At 39.9% G+C, this 12,793-nt stretch overlaps 1 protein-coding gene across 1 annotated transcript in view; it reads left to right on the forward strand.

Moving 5' to 3' along the window:
• Positions 1-12,793, forward strand: part of SHROOM2 (shroom family member 2) — a 128,961-nt gene that overhangs the window by 33,904 nt on the left and 82,264 nt on the right. The window lies entirely within an intron of this gene.

Below are 12,793 nucleotides of genomic sequence, written 5' to 3' on the forward strand. Positions count from 1 at the left end.
TTTTCTTTGATGTGTAGTTGACATATCACCATTCCACAGACTGCTGTTTTAGTTCTGGTTTGTAGCAATGACACCACATCTTACCGTCCGTAAGGATGTGAGCCAGGAAACTGTCACCCTCAGCCTTGTATTTGTTCACTAGGTCCTGACAAACTTGCATACAATGTTCATTCTGTTCCTGTGTGAGCATTTGTGGGCCCCACCTGACACAAACTTTGTGATACTTGAACGTTGCCACCAGTTTCCAATGTATTGAAACTGATATTCAACTCTATAGATGGTTCTCTGGTTGTAATCCACCAACTTGCACAGGTGAGCTGATTGAGACACTCTTCATTTCTTGGTGTGACAGCTGTGGATGGCCATCTGGAACAAGGCTTATCTTTCGTGTTGCTGTTGCCACTGTTGCCACACCACCCACTGCCTCACTGTGCTCACATCCACTTCTTGATCTCTACAGACATTCAGCAAGCATCAATGCATGTCAGTGGGTGCCACTTTTTTCTGCATGGAGGAATTTAATGGTACGCTTTTGCTTTATGTGTGCTTCCTCTTCAGAGGCCGTTTTGTCAAAGTGCCCCTCTGCTGCCATCTCCTTGCACGGCAACAACATGTAAGGGGTTTTTGTTTGTAGTGAGGTAACTATAACTAGGAGGTGAAAACAAATCTGTGGCTTGGATAACCACGTTGAAGATGCAGGGAGACTTAAATTGAGTGTTGCATGGAAAATGAAAGACCAATGACCATTAAGTGTTATAGACCTGTTGTAGCTCTGAAATCCTGGCTGTAACCAGACAGTCTCTCCAGCTTCATGTAACTAATTAACATGTTAGAGTAAGAAAATCTCTGCTTTTGTGTACAAAACCAGAAACCAGCAGGTTAGAAAATGAAGAAAATTAGAGATATTTTAGGTACCCTGTGCTTTATTTAAGTAGTGCTTCAGAGAGTTTAATGGAATGTTTCTTCTCACAGTTATTTTGTGTAACTTGAAAAATAAAGAATATGAACACAGGAGGGGTCCTCACAGCTTTCCTTAGATAAATAAATGGGATTTACGGGTCTTTCATAGCGCAGTTATCTGACTTCCTGCACTTACTTCAGTCTTACTCATCCCTTGGAAACCCCCCAGTGTAAAAAGCTGCAGTTCTTCCTTCTGTTCAGTGTGTGAGGAAGCACCAATTGCAAACCATACTGCTACACTACCTTGGCTGCTCATATCTGTGATGTGATATGGATCCAGGCCAACTTAAATGAACTCTTGCTAGCTTATCTCTGCCTCCTTGTGTTTTTCTCCTCAGTTCAGTGGAAGCAGAGCTCGTTCAGCTTGCCAAGGAGCTTTGGGATGTACTCCCAAGCAGGCGTATCTGCACCTCTGGAAACATAAGAAAAAAAACAAGGACACCAGTACAACTTTCCTTTAGGTTCTTAGGGCTGCGTGCCATTCTGGGGTGTCTGTGTAGTGTTTTTCCCCTCCCAAGGTGCCTTTGGGATGTACAGACCTTTATTTATCAAACATGAGCTCTACGTACACAGGAGAAATTAAGTCACGTGAATTGATGCTTCCTATAGTCCTCAGCTGATAAAGGAGCTAACAAAAACATAGAGAGTAGAGCTAACTCTGACAAAAGAAAATCATCAACCTGTTTACTTACTAAGAAGTTTGTAATATATTCTTAGTTTCAATTAAGTCTTAAATTTTGATATATAGTAATAATATTCCCTTCTAATATGAAGCAGGCAAAAGCCCTGGATCTGCTTTTAAATATACCATTTGTTTTGTCTGTTAAAAGTGGAATTGTAGTTATTAGAAAAATAGCAAAGTTCATCTTCAGGAGCTAACAAATACGGAAAAATATACATTAACCAATCTTCAGATCCATAGAGAGCTCAAACAAGCAAACAAAAAAACATCTAATAGATACAAGCTGGTCATTGACTTTTAGTGTCTAGAGTTTATAGTAGCAAGGTGCTTGAAATAGGCAATTCAGAAACTTCTCAGTCCGACAAGGAGCTTCTTACGGAAATAACCTGTCATGAATACCTGTGCGCAGAAATTCAGACTTCTATCCAGCTGATTCAAAGGCCAGAGTCAAGACTGCAGTAACAAAGTGAATTTGCAAACCACAAGAGTGAACCCTCGATTCTTTTTTCTCCTCCCGTTTCTCTTGTTGTCTTTTAGAGTTGAGAAGTACGAATTGCACTCTCTATAAAGACCAGGCTGAAGTAGGCGGTGGCAAAAGTGATGCTTTCCTATCTTTCATGTTCTTTTTGAGGAGTGTTGGTAGGATGCTTTTTGGAGGAGAGGTAAGGGAGCAGATTTAAGTACAGATTTCAGTTCCGAGTATTGAAGCAATACTAAGTCATGTGAAGTGCATAAACACTGATGAAAGCAGTAAGAGAATCCTGTAATTGCTTTTCTTTGTTACTATGCCATTTCTGTCAGATGTTGGGCTAAAAAGAGCATGTTTTCCAAAGCCCCTTCCTAATAAGTTGTGACTAAAACATATTGCCGTGTCATTAGCAATTAAAGGATCCGTCTCCAAAAAACCAACCTGTTCAGCAGCAGCTCCGTTCTGAGCACTACTGAGGGATCCACTCAACAGTGTGTGTGCTACTCTCTCTATGATATGATAAAAAAAATCTCCAACGATTTTTTTTTTCAGTGCATCAACTCATTACATAAGCCCCTATGGATGAGGAGACCTATGAATGAACAGTCCTAGGTAGAATTTGCTAGGGTTTATTTGGCTGAAAATTAATTCACACAGTGAAAATTTTGAAGCAGTTTTGAGATAGGTATTTCTGATTATAACAAAGCAACAGAGTTTCCTGTTGGAAAGATAGTTGGCAAGCTTGAAGTAAGCACTAGCTGGAGATTTTAAGCTTCAGCTGGGAAATGGTGGAAGACCGTTTGTGTGGTGGATTTACCTAAGAGCGAGAGATCACTCAAGCGTCTGGAAGTGGCGTGGTTTGGCCTTACGGGTAGTTTTGTATCTGTGAAGCTTAAACCTGCACTGCCAACGATCCAGAATGAAGGCAGACGCGAGGCAAAGGCAGGGGGCATTTTCCAAACCTAAATATTATTGAAATTACAAGCCTCTGAATACAGTTTTTATTTACAAAAATAAAAATGAACTGTTTTCATGATTGAGTTTGTAATGCAGCTGACACAGTGTTGATTGTATTCTTGGATCCATAACAAGGTTTCCCAGGTGCTGCTGTTCACTTAATTGCAAAATGCTGTATTAATCTACAGAAGTCTGGTCAACCCCTTTTCCCAAAACAAATGATATAGAAGCCAGTTGTCTTTTTCACTGGGGAGAAGAATGCTCTCTTACCAGTTCAGTCAAATCAAAATGTAGGCGAGTCCTATGATGCTTTGACTTAGTGATCTTCAACAATGAGTTTGATTTATGTTTAAATTCCAACCTCTGAGTCTGTGTTTACGAAAATGCTACTTAGCTGTTCAATCTCCTCCTAGGCATACAGATCTTACACATAAAACAAAATTCAGTATTTCTGCCTAGGAAATCCTTTGTTTGCACTTTGCCACTGCAGAATTAGGATATGTTTGGGATATCCTATTGAAGGAAAAAAGCTTATGGTGACAGTTGTGGGAATGAAAGGCAAATTTTGGGTGTTAAGCCTGCAGTGACCCTTCAGAAGTCTGTGTGGCTTTTCTGTGAAGGTGGTCACAAGAATTTGCCTTTAGAGAAATTTTCTAGAGGACCAAAGAGTGGAAAAGGTACTGCTTTGCTGCCAGCTCTCTGCATACTTTGGCTCATGCTTTTAAGATCCGTCTTGTCTCAAAGGAAAACAGCTGTTCCATGGTGTTCATAAATAATACAGACAGTATCTCGTGGGTTCCACAATATTCTCAGTTTCCTTAACAATGTCAGACTCATTTTAAGGCAGTGGTATAAGCAGTCTTTAATTGTCTGTAAGTTACCAGGATGTATGAGTTCAAAATTTCCCGTTCAGTACAGTATTTAAAACAGTACTGGCAATGCTAACATCCTAATCTGCTGTGCTAAGACAGGACTATTTTTTTTATTAAGACCATTATATACTGCTGGGATACACAAATCTGAGAAGTGTTCTTCACCAATGTAGGCAGCAGTGTGAGACGTAAGCCAAACTTATGATATGCACATGTGCATATATAGATGGTGGGATCACTTCATGAGAAAAATAGAAGGATAATTACAAACTTTTTCTTTTGGTTCAAGAACTGCCGTACAAACATTCTTCCCTGAAATTCCTCTCATACTTCTGCAAATGCTGTGTGGTGGATGGTGAGTGTTGAGCTGCATTAGTGTGCACATGTGATGAATTCTTTTGCCAAACAGAACTAAAGACATTTGACAAAATGATGTAATTCTGATGTAATAAAGTGCATACTTTCTTAATCAGGAAGAGCAGCTAATTGCATGAATATGTGAAGTTTTGGTATTTCTTTAAAAGGTTTTTTTTTTTTTTCAACTGATGTGTTTGCTCTTAATTATGTCATCAACATCTGTTGTATGGTGAAGCTTATTTGAAGGAGAGCTACAAATGAAAGCCAATTTGGAAGATGTCCACTTAGAGTAGTAAGCATGCTCCAATTTCAAAGCATAAAAATTCTCCTGTGTTCTATCAAGATTTGCTGCTAAATACATGCAGCTTCTTGAAGCACTTATTTGTATATTTTCTGTAAATTTATGTTACTTTACTCTGTGGTGATTTGAATGCATTAGTTGCAAATCCACAGCACGATGCTAGAATTTCTTAAGAAAAAATATCATCACCTTTCTCAAGTGAGTGTGAATTAAATGCCCCAGTGTAATTATCTAGTTAGTTAATTATCTTTCATTTATCCTAAGAAGAATTAGACCTCTAAAATAGGAAGTGACGAGATACTCCCAGAGATGCCAAAAGTGCTTGATTTCTACCGTAAATTTTCTAGTGATGAAGGAGTTTGTTCTGATGGTCCGTGGTGATACTGAGTAGCAGGATTTAACAGCTGCACAAACTGAAGCACCTGAAATAGTGAGCAACTAGGTCTGTTTAGAAAAGAAGAAAGGAGGGAGGGGAGGGAATTTATTTGTTTTTAATAGCATATCTTTCAGAGCTGAAATTCAAAGGAACACTAATGGAGAGGTGAAGAGGGCGCTGTGAGTGATGATTTGGGGTGCAAATTGCTATGGATTAGTCCTTCTCTGTGGAATTGGATTTTGCTTGTTTATGGTTTGTGACTCAGACTTAAGAAGTTGGTGCTTAGCTGTAGATGAATGATGTCTGTTTCACACCCTGCTCATACGAACGTATGCCTTAGGTTAGGTAGTTGGGTACCATGAAATATCTTCTCATTAAACTGAATAAAAACACTGCCAAGCTTTTTATTGTTAAGCTTTTTGACTTTTATTGCCATGGTGTCATGAGAGATTCACATGGGCTGTTAGCAGTCTCTCTGTGTAAGAGCAATCCTGTGGTGTCTGCATCAGAAGGTTCAGATACTGCAAATTAAGTGGAACAACTTGGGCAAAAACCACCATGCAAGCCTTTCCAAAATTTGCTTTCTGGACCTTCTATCGTCATTTGGGAAGCAGTTGGATGACAGTTTGTGCCCTAGAAAAGTATTGTTTGCTTGCTTTGCCTTTTCATTTTTGAACTCTGGGTGAAAGTGGAATGGGAGAAGTTCTCTTCCTTTACTGGGCTGCAAACAGAATAAACATGAACAGAGAAGAAACTAAGGACAAGGTTACCTTGACCTCTTTTGCTTCTGTAATGATAGTTATTTTTGTTTTCTTGAGAGTCTTCCCACCAGCTTCCTGTTTTTTATTTCCGTAAATTGGCAGAAGAATCGGCAGAGGAATAAAAAAATAAGACATGTTTTGAAAGTCAGCACCTTAGTGAGACCTTAGTGAGTTCAGAGGGAAATTCTTGTTCAAGAAATTGCTATCTCTGTTTTTGTATGAGCAGGTCATTAGTTTGGAAACTAACAGGGAATGAGGCTGTTTTTTCTGATACTTGGTCTTATTTAGTGCTACCTTTGTCTGGAAGCACTGTTTTGTGTGTTTTTTTTTTCCCCCTGGAAGATACTGCAGTCAGTAAACATAGGCATAGATGCAACTTAAATTTTATGTAGAAGGTTAACATTTAGACTCACTGACTAAGATAGGTGCATTCTTCAGTAAGTATTCAATTACTGCCTAGTAGATATTTCAGAGGCTTCCTCTGAGGCCTGTTGGAGTTCTTCACAGTGTATAAGGTCAGTGAAAAAGGACTTTTCCATCGTAATTATTGCAGAGTCATTCCTGCATGACTGCACAGACACTCCATAATAGTTATTTTTTGTTTTGTCAGTAAGTCATGCCTTTTCCCTAGTAATGCAGTGGCACTGCACAGACTGTTGGGTTGCACTCAGCATGTTATTGTCAAGGGCATGTTGGCAAGCTGTGATGCTATTTTCCTGGGATGAACAGGAAGGCAGAAAGCAAAGTAAAAGCCTTGAACCTTATGATTGTAAAGATTACTTTGTCAGGTCATATTTTTTCTCTAGGAATTCTGTTCTTGTTATCAGTTTGAAAAGATAAAACGCAAGTTGTTTCTATGCATAACCTCCTTTTTTATCTGTTCTTATCATTGTTCATGGTAGCTGTAAGTACAAAAATGTAGGCCTATAAAGAATGCTTAATGTTAACTGCAGAGATTAGATACATAAACAGTCTATATATAATCATCTGTAACTAAATTTGCACAAGAAAATACCTGTAAGCCAACCCTTTCAAACTTCTTTGATGGAAGGTGTGTGAGAATAAGTGAACCCCACATAGCAAAATAAGTCCTATTTTGGCTTTCTGCCAATATGTATGCCTTTCACAGCATGGACATGTAGCTCCTTTCTTACATTTTGTCACTTTGGAAGAAAAAAGATGGAAATGCATTTTAAAAACTAACATATCTGTAAGTTCATATAGATTCCTGTGGTTCAAGTGTCATTATCTTCTGTAAAATACAAGAGCAAACTCTTGGCTGAAAATAAATGAGTTAGCATTTCTCAAGTGATTCTTAAACACGGCATGCTCTTAGCTTGTCTGGACTAATGCTGTACTAATTAACAGCAGTAGGAGAATGTCTGGATGCTGATGAAGTACTAGGAAAAAAAGAAATTAAACCTTGAGCTGTTACCACTGCAGGGCTCAGGGGCTTCCTTTTCTGATGTACACTGCCCTAGAGGGGCTCTTGCATAGGAAGATCCCCTTAAAACCTTGGGTTTGTATGTATGTATTTACCCTGAGTAGATGTTGTATATGGCAGGCCTGCTGGGATGGGTGTGTGGGGATGTGGAGGCCTAGATGTGCTTTCTGCATGCTGTTGTAATAAATCGCACTGAATTGGAAAAAGCAAATTTGTTTAGGAGCTGTAACGTTCGTGCAGGAAACCTCAGGTGCTAATGACTAATCAGACACCCCTGGTACTAGGCAGCTCCTCTTCCTTCACCTGATGGTTCTTTCTCTGTGCTTTCAAGAGAATTGAGGTGAACTGTTTGGGGGTGGGTTTTGTTTGTTTGTTTGTTCTGCACAAGCATTGGGCATGGATGAAATGGAAAAAAAAAAAGCTTTACAAACCTTCTTTACAAACCTTCATTGTTCACTTTTTCAAACTTCAAACTCTTTTTAAGAAGAGTAGTGTTAGAGTTTTTGCCATACTCCTCAAACAGTTCTGGTTTGAGGAATTCTGAAGTCGTGTTTCAGCCTGGAGTCGGTTCTTACAGCTATAGTAAATCCCTTACAAGGGTGGGCTGTTTGAGGGGAAGTGACCGCGGGAGGAGTGGACACCATCAAGGATTGAACAAATATTCAAGAACTGTACCGAGTGACAGCTTTTCAAAATAGAATACTTGCTTTAAGAAAAAATACTGAGTGAATATGAAATTGCTGGGCAAATATCCAACTGTTCAAATGCACCAAATATAAGGCAATTAGAAATGGCTATGAAAGACAGTGCCCTACTGCTGAACTCTGCCCTTTCAAAGCTGTTTCCAGCCTGGTTGTGAAGCAGCACTGCTGACAGAAGGCAGTGTTCCTGTCAGACCAGAGTCAGTCTGTGCCATGTGATGCTGAGAGCTTTGAGAGCATTGCCCTGCCTGGGTTTCAGGTCTCCCCTAGCACTGAGGTTTAGGGAAGAAAGAAGCTGCCTTTAGAGAAGCACGCTGTCCTGATCCAAACAGTCCTATAATCTAACCAAGTTTGCTGTGAAATTTAATAATAATCCAAGCAAGAACAAGCATAGGCAATAACTAGTGGGATGTGAAGGATGACACCAAGCAGCAGTGAAATTCAGATTTCTTTGTTGACATGGAGTGCCGCCCAAGAGGATCACTGTTAGCGGATGCTTGGCTGGTAAAAGTGCAGCCATCACCAGATTGATAGCAGTGGCTGGCAGTAGATAGACCTGCTCTTTGTGGGTTGGTACCACCTAGTTAGGCATTCTTCCTGAGCTGTGCCTCCAGGCTCATGTCTAGTGGCTGATGCAGAGCATAGGACTGATAGCCTTGAGGAGTGGTTGCTTGGTGAGAGATAACCAGTGGTGGCCTGAAGGTGTGTGTAAATTCCTTGCTTTGTCACAGACCGTGCTGGGGTGTTTTTTCCAGTTTGGCTTCTGAACTCATCTGCAAATGGGGCCATAGGTAGTTCTCTGCTCAGGTGTCCTTCTACTGTTCAGGTGCTAAATCTGAAGATGGGAAGAGATGATATGAAGGAATACGTAGTTACATATGCTGGCTTTATGTGCATGCCTGTGTGGGGCCTATTCATGTGTGCACCCACTGCCTTCCCTTCAGTTTGGTTGCAGTGCAGTTTGCAGCCCCACTTCATCCTGCCCCAGCTTGACCCATGAATCCTGCAGTGAAGCACTCAGAATGGATTTGCTCTGTGCTGTGCTTCTGTTGTTTCCTCCAAGTTACACAAATGGCAAGTTTTAGCTATAAAGGTATTTCTCCTTTGTTTAACTCCGTGCAACTCAAAATAGCTAACGTTTCCCACATTTCACTTGTTCTGATCTCATATGAAGTTTGTTCATTGTTGGTTCTTTTTTTAATCCATATTAGATGCTCTCAAGACAAACAATCACAAAATGATTTCTTGGCTGCACGAGAAGTGAGTTATGATAGTTTATCACAGCTGATGGCAGAATGTTGATAAGTGGAGCTGTTTTTTCCTGTGTTTGTCTCTGGGCTTGGGTTTCCATCCCGTCTCCCACCCTGCCCACAGAGCCTGGACAAGACTGTCCCGGTGTCGTCATGGTAAATGAAACAAGATATCTGGTGTGACACTGCACTACCCCAACCTGGCTCCCGCTTGTTTATACAGGTGCCTATAGAGGAATGCGGGTATTTAACATAAAGCGTCAGCTCTGGTAAACACAGAAGTTAATGGGTCACATTCTGGCAGTGGTGTACCCCTCAACACTACCACATTTTAAAGCTGCAGACATAAGCTATTATTTTACCTTTCACATGTGTTACCAACAGTGGGAACCCAGACCCTAAGTGTCCTTGGAATATGTTGGTTTGTCTAGCTGTTGCACTTCTCTCCACTGCCCTGCTTGAAACCCTCTCTCCTTTACACTGGCAGAACTGCACATTCTTCAGTATGTTTGTGGATGTTTTTTTTTCACTCACACTGTTGTCTTAACCATTACCTGTGTGTACTTCTTGTATTCTCTTTTCCTCTTTTGGGGTTTTTTTATAGCCAAGAATGACTTTGGGATGCAGCACTTAATGTCCATTCGCTATGCCAGCAGAAGCCTGTGGTTCCAACCCTCACTCATGCATGGTCCTGAAATTTGCCTTTGTTCATGGCCATAGGGAGGTCATCAAGGACAGAAGAGTGAGAGTTGGAGGCTGTCTAAACAGATGCTTTCCATCAGCAAACATCCTCTTCCTCTCCTCTTGAAAACACTTTTTTGTTGCAATATTGGCGTCCCCGCTAAGGATAGGAAGTCATGCTGTTTAGTCTTGTTAACTTAGCATAATAAGAGGAGTCTGATTTGTTCATACATATTGAAAAGATGGTTTGAGGGGATTTCTAGAACTCTTCCTAACCATCCAAGGTGAGCAGTAAAGCTGTGCTTGTTTTTCAGAGATTTAGGTTTCTTATTTATAAGAAAAACATTAATTTTCTTGGTTGTGTCTTGCTCGGGGCTGTCCCCCCATCACATCTGCCCACTGTCCATGACTTGCTGATTTTTTGTGGAAGATTTCATTTTAAAACCTTCCTCAAGACTTTGTTTTCAGCTCTTTCCTATTGGTCTTTCTGGGCACCTGAAACTCAGAAAGAAATTATTTGTTGTTTAAATAAGCAATACAAGCTTAACTCCTAAAATGTGGGTTTAAATTCTGCTGTAGCATGGCATATTTAACTTGGTGGATGGATGAGTGAAATAAATTCATGTCTGAGGTGTGAAAAGTAAGGATGAGTTTTTCAAGTGTAGTTGCTAGTGCTAGAAAGTTTACGTATGTTGGTTGGGATTTGCAGTACTAAAGATGGAAAACATGTAAAGAGTTGAATGAAAAAAAAAAAAAAGGAGGGGGGGCAAAATGTAGTAAATAGAAAAAAGAGAAAACCTGGAAGAGCAACTGGAATTGCACTGTGTAAGTGTGAGCAGAGGAGACAGATAAGCACTGTGCTTTCAGAGATCTTTTCCTCATTAATCTTCATGTCTGTTTTTCATTAGACGTGTCCAAATCCACTGCATTTTTCAGTCACTATGTCTAAATTACCTGTAGTGTAATTGAAGGAACTATTTTTTCTGTGTAGCCAACAGTCCCGTTTCCAGTAAGAGCGCATTGTCAAGTGGAATGATGGCATTCGTGCAGCCATACAGTGACCTGAGGTAGAGACAGTAACAAAGATTTATGTTTGAATTTGTTCAGCTCAAGGAGACTTACTGTGAATGGATGTGTAGCTTTTATTCTCCCTATCAACAACTGATTTGGAGGCAGCATGTTAATGGAAGCCACTTCCAGTTTTCAGGGGATCTGCTTCAGGATTGTGCTTAGGTTGTGGTACACCTTTTTCTGGGTTCTAGTGTTTGATTTTTTTGTATGTGTTTTTTTGTTGTTTTTTTTTTTTTAATTATTATTTTTTTATTCTTTGTGGGGGTGGTTAATGTTTTGGACAGTCAGAGTCTGTTTGGAAAGCTTACGCTGTGTGGAATGTGTAGCCTCCCTGCTGAAATGAAAACTCTGAGGAGGTAACTGAATACTCCCTGCAGTCAGTGCATTGCCAGCCTAAAGAAAAAACAAACATGCTTACAGAGAACAATGAACATTCCTTGAAACCCTAGGAGACAGAATTTTTTAAATTATTTTTTTATTTTTTAAGGCAAAAAAAAGACCCTGTCAAGGTCTTCAAGCCCTGACTTCTGAGTTGTTGACATCCATGTGGCACATGGACTTCTCACCCCTTTTATTGAGTTGGTACTTTGCTGAGCTGCAGTGGGTTGGCATCTACATTCTGTAATGTGTGCTCCTGCAACTTATTTTTCTTTTCTTCACCTCTGTTTGACCTTCTCCTTACATCTCTCTGATTCAAATCTGCCTTTCATTAGCATTTTCCCTCCACTATTCTGACCTGCTGGGTTTTAGACCTCCGAAGCAATCTAGAAATGCATCTGGATAATTGAAAGACTGTTGATTGCCACTTAGGAGGAGGGTTGTGATTCATGAGTCCCCTGTTGTTTGTTCTCTGGTTTAGCTCTGCCTAGCTTTGGTGTTCTTAGTAGGGCAGACACTCCATTCTCAACAATGCTGATTTCAAATCTTGACCTGCATTTAAATGATTTCCACTGCTCCCCAGCTTTCAACTTTACTGTAGATTTGATCTGAGAATTGAATATTTTCATAAATTCTTGACGTTCAGAAGATAGGCAAGCAGGTCACAGGCAGGTCACAGCTTGAGAGCTAGATGTATCGGCGTGTAGAAACTTACTCTGTCTTTAATTATCTGTGTTTTTATTAAGATAAGAAGTTCTGAAAATTCAGCTACTCAATTAGTATGAATAGTGAGTGTTTTGGAATGATGTCTAAGACTAGGCATTTTTACATGACATTCTTTTGGGCTTAGATTTAAAGGTCTGAAGATTTTTAAGAACATCTATCCTGAAATTACATAAAGAGAGCTTTTATGTGTATGAAATGAGATTGCTGTGGTGCATGAGATCATCCTAATGGACTTTCATCAAGAGATATTGCTTATTTTATTAGGTTATTTAATTTAGACTTTCACTGCTGGAGTATCCCTATAACCTGTACCGTGAGATCTGGATTTCATGAAGTTAGGCTTCCTTGGGATTTACCTTGTTGATGATTGACTTTGGCTGTTCTTTATGAAGTTTTCTGTTGTTGGGGCAATTACAAGGGGTTTTGCTTTGTAGATTCACTGGCATTTAATAATAAGGGACTTGGAGATACTGTAATGGAGGCAAAATAAAATGAAGGCATAAATTAAAATCTTTGCTTTGAACATAAAGTGTCAAGTCTGTAAGAGGAGATGAGATGTGGATTATGAGCAAGTGAGGGAGGAATAAAGAAACCTAAATGCATAGGTCATGATTCCAAGCAACTGAGAGGCCAGAAGGTGCATTCGTCTGCGAAAGAGAAAGGAGCAAACCACACAAGTTTGGGGCCTGAATTGCAAGGTCTTCAACGTTTGTAGCTATGTTTGAAATCAGTTTAAACTGTTAGTACTTGTTAGTCTGGCAGGTTGAGCTTTTGGGATTTCTTTTACATTCTAAAAATGGACAACTT

This window comes from Lagopus leucura, unplaced genomic scaffold (assembly GCF_019238085.1).
Source record: "Lagopus leucura isolate 7727_CA_CO unplaced genomic scaffold, USGS_WTPT01 Super-Scaffold_100001, whole genome shotgun sequence".
NCBI lineage: Eukaryota > Metazoa > Chordata > Aves > Galliformes > Phasianidae > Lagopus > Lagopus leucura.